Here is a 5,000-nt window from a genome sequence, read left to right on the forward strand (position 1 = left end):
TATCGGTGTGTTCCTTTGGTTGTCACGCAACAAATCGACACTACAGTCTAAAGAATGCAATTAACACATGACCTTACTAATTTGAAAATAACTGAATCTATAGAGGGTGCGCACACATGATAACAGATGCGCCATATAATTCGTTCTAAGCCAATTCTTTAAGACGTGTATGGCGACCATAACAAATTAGTTTATAGAAACCGGTCTTCTACAAAGCCTAAACTTTCACGTATTCGTCTCTAATTATGCTCTTATTGTCAGTAAAAAAGGACACAAAAAGTTTTTTTTTCTATCTCCCGTGTTCCATCTGAGGCGAAACTAAGTAACACAAGGCACCACAGCTGACATAGATTAATTCACTCTTATTCTGGCACTTATAGGTGTGACCTTAACTTCTAATTTGACTCGCAACCCCTTCGCGTCTGTCTTAGTGTGCTCAAAGACCTCCGCGAGTTTCGGGAGACATGTGTTGAATTTTTCCTGTCATATTATTGTCATACGAATGCTATGATTACCTAATTTCCCGTTGGCTGCCATCCTCAAATCTTGAGATATTTTACAGATGAACACAGGGCAGGGAACTGTCTTTTGGTAAGGCAACACGTCATAAGGCATGATTAACCTGTCATTTTGTCCACTACATTGCAATATGTCGCACACTACCGCGCCTGTAATTTATATACCTTCCATTTATACGCTGTAATCATCATCGGCAGTAGCTCTCTCTAAAGAGGGTTTTGTGGTAATCTTTGAAGCAACGATTGTGCGCTTCGAACCAATAAGTGAGACGGAACCCGAGTGAGTCCTTTTAAGATTGTGAGGCTGATAACATTACAGTGTCGGATGGGTGATCTAGCCAGTCAGATGTGTCACAGACACAGAGAGAACCTTTGAATGGGCTACCCTATACCCTGCCAGTGCCCCCTCCTTTCACCCTAAGCTCACCCTAACCTTAGTCTAACCTCCGCTCCATCATCCGAGGGTGAATCTCGACCTCAATCCATAGTGTGCTGTCCTAAGGTAAACTATAAAGTTTGTCTCCCTTTCTGCAGTAAGTCTTTAGGATAAGTCTCATGTAATCCCTAAGGTTAACTTTCTGCTCGGCCTCCCCGATTACATGGGGAACGTGTCGTCATGTTTGACACAAGTGGCATAACTCATGGCGATGACAGCCAACAGGTCATTTGTGTCATTCACTTCTGGTCATATTTCATGGTCTTAAAGAGAAGTATACTTAAGAAGATAATTTACTGGCGAAAAGAATTATTAGTGATAAGGCAGACGTTTTGTTTACACCTTGTTGCTTTCCGACCTTTGAGAGATGAATTTTGACAGATCCCATATTGTAGTAGATGCCAGCAACTCAAATACAATGCTTTTCGTGTTCTCTATGCGTATCCTTTTATGTATTCCCGCGGTCCATATTTTGGTTCACATGAATACACACACATGTACGCGGATGCATTTACACCACCAAACGTACAACACTGACACCCAAACACAAAGCACCAACACACACGCCGTATGGCTTGAAATACAACCTACAGAGATTCGCCATTAGCTACATTAGTACACACGGGAGTAACGGCATTACGAGCCATATTTGTGTTTTATTGTGAAAGCCATCATCTGCGCATGATAGCAAGACGTTCTGATGCGACGGAACGCTATGACTTTCTGTCGACAAGCTATTTATCCACACGGTCAGAGAGAGAGAGAGAGAGAGAGAGAGAGAGAGAGAGAGAGAGAGAGAGAGAGAGAGACAGGCGAACGGAGGGTAGGACAGAAACCGTATCGTCGGTTAAGCGTTCATAATTTGGACTCCTTTCTATCTGTTAAGGTTAGCGCGCCTGTAGAGGCAGCTGAACTGACGGTCTCGGACTGGCGGGCGCGAAGGCGGACGGCCGTCAAGACGGTAGACTAGTGGGCGGAGGCTGAACATGTGTAGCGAATTCGTAGGTATGACAGTCGCGAGTGTTTGGCGGCTGTCAAGAAAAGGAAGGTCCAAAGCGATTCAAGTGTTCGCAGGGGCGCATGAATGAGTGGATGTGTTCGTGTGGGCGTATCGATGTTTTCCGTGTAGGTATTTACACTGATCACTGTTCATGCGGATGGTCGCGGCGGCAGTCTGTGTTTGTTTATTTGTGATCTTGCTGGGGCCTTTTTTCTTCTCTAATCTTCTTTTTCAGCATGTTTTCGGATTATTCTGGTGGTGCGTGTTTGAATTATTGTCGTTATCATCATTATTAGGGTGATTTGAATGATTTGTAAAGTTTATATCGTTTGATCTTTATTATGATAATCAGTTTGATGATAATAGTATTAACAGTAAATTACTTACAGTACAAAAAATAATGATAATGATGATAACAATCACAATTACGATAATAATGATCATGATGATCGTAATGATAATAATATCAATTGCTGTTGTTATTACCAATAGAATGTCACTGTTATTTTTAGCTTTACTCCCGCTATTATTTATCATTTTCATGTCGCAAATGTTACGCAAGACGTCTCTCAGTCTGCTCGATATTGCATTTTCTTTTTACTCCGTTTTCTGTTTTTTCTTTCTCTTTTTTCGAGATTCCTCCTCTTTCATTAGGTATTAGGCCGCGATTTGACTCGTATGTATTCATTTATAGATTTTCTAATGTTCAGATATACATGTTACATTGCTAAAACCTAGTACACCTTATTAATGATAATCGGTATATGTATATATATATATATATATATATATATATATATATATATATATATATATATATATACATATATATATATACGTATATATATATATATATATATATATATATATATATATATATATATATATATATATATATATATATATATATATATATGTGTGTGTGTGCGTGTGTGTGTGTGTGTGTGTGTGTGTGTGTGTGTGTGTGTGTGTGTGTATGTATGTATATATATGTATATATATATATAGAGAGAGAGAGAGATACACTAAATTCTAAATGTTTTGCTTCAGACATACTCACGGTTCATTCACGGTAGAAAATCGTGTTCTTCCTCAGACTGTTTTCCCGTCTGTGCAGTCTGTGGTTTGTGTGTGTGTGTGTGTGTGTGATTGCATGTATGTTTTATATAACTGTTAATCGATATCGCAGGTATATAATCACCGGATGTATTTATCACCCGTGGTTGAGGAATCTTTGATAAATCCGAAATTACACACTCGCCTCATGTTATAGGTGTGAAAACTGTCTTTACGTACCTGGATGGGAACTTAATGCCTATTTTGATATCAAGGAAGAAGCTGGCACCGTCTTCATGGGTATATGAAATGTTACTGTTGTCGCTTCAGTCTCCACGATGTCTATATTCGATTTTCTTTTCTATTTATTATTATTATTATTATTATTATTTATTATTTTTTTATTATTATTTTTATTTTTATTTATTATTATTATTTTTTTTTTTTTTTTTTTGGGGGGGGGGGGTAAATTAAAATCCACATATTCACATGTCCTGCAGGAAAAGTCCTTTCTCTTGGCAGACTAGAAGAGGATATAGAGAAATGGAATAAAAGGATGGTAAAATGCATGCAAGAAAGCCCACATACCTTGACATACAATACGCAAACACACACATACACCTAAGTATCACGCAAAACCCAGTATGGGAGGAAGAACATGCTAAAAAAAAATGAAATGAGCAGAAAAAAAGGGAGGTGGAATAAGAATTAGGGAGATAATAGAATGTCTCATATGAGCACGGACAAGGAAGAAGTGGAAGAAGAAGAAGAAAAAAAAAAAGCAGCGAAAGTTATGGGTCTGAAAAAGAAGCGCAAAGGAATCAAATATGAGCACCAAATTTATAATTCCGTAATTATTGTCATTACACTCAGCCAAGACATGAGATCCGCGAGTGACTTTGCTTGACGCGCAGTGTAAAAGGTTAGAGTGTTTTTGGGTGGAGGGAGGGAGGTGAGGAAAAAGGGGGGGAGGGGTGGAGAGATGAAAGAATGCGGGGAGGGGAGGGGGTGGGGTGAAGTCTATGGAAATTAAGTGTGTGTATTTTATAATCTGAAAATTTCTAAAATTACACAAAAAAAAAATACTAAAATTACAAAACATTACTCTCAAAATATTATTTTTCACGACTTTGGTCCGAAATGAGAGAGATTAAAAGTGAAAAAAAATCGTACTTTTTTCTTGAAAGAGACAATAAAATTTATATCGCTCGCAATCGTAATAGGGGCATGATACAAATCACTACAACTGAACTTCAACCCTTGGCTACCACGAGAACAGCTCGTACCTACAGTCTTTGCGTTGTGACCAGAACACCTCCCGACTTGTGTTCTTGATGAATAAAATAACTAGAACAACATGGAGACTCATTGTGCGTGTACAGAGTCCCTCCATTAATGTCCATGCAAATCAAAGGAAGAGGAAGAGGAAATAGAGAAAAATGGAAGGAAAATATACAAGGCGTTTTATGGGAGGTGTAACTTACAGCGGCAGACTGCGCTTCCACTTCAGAAAACCAAACGGGGAAAAATACGCAATGAAGATAAATCGATGTTAACGCTACCTGTACATCTTTTCGAATATTGCAGTGGAACTACTTGCGGAACTTTATTTGCAATTACCTGCAACAAAAAAAGGGAGAGAAAAGACGGTGGATATGTGAAGAGAATGGAAAGTAATCGTCACGTAGGGTGTTCCTTTTATATGTGTGTATCCACAAAAGGCAGACGAAGGTACGGGCGTGCATGCAAATGGGCGTGATAAAGAAACGGGAAATGATGAGAAGCACTTTCTGAGCAATTGCATGCCTTGGTCGAGACAAGGGAAATGTCTTTGCAAAACAACAGCAGGCACAGATACACCCGAAGCCAGAAATGAGAATTAACCCAGTAGTAATTATTCTCTTGATTTATGATTTCGTAATTATAGAGGAATTGATAATTATGATTTTGATATTGCAAAATATTGAAATAAGTTTTATTTTTATTGTTG

General features: G+C 38.5%; 1 protein-coding gene across 2 annotated transcripts in view; it reads left to right on the forward strand.

Moving 5' to 3' along the window:
- LOC122249628 (protein Wnt-4-like) overlaps positions 1-5,000 on the forward strand; it is a 253,094-nt gene that overhangs the window by 1,239 nt on the left and 246,855 nt on the right. The window lies entirely within an intron of this gene.

The sequence above is a fragment of the Penaeus japonicus genome, unplaced genomic scaffold (assembly GCF_977035675.1).
Source record: "Penaeus japonicus unplaced genomic scaffold, GWHDUDI00000001_assembly GWHDUDI00000018, whole genome shotgun sequence".
NCBI classification, from domain to species: Eukaryota; Metazoa; Arthropoda; class Malacostraca; order Decapoda; family Penaeidae; genus Penaeus; species Penaeus japonicus.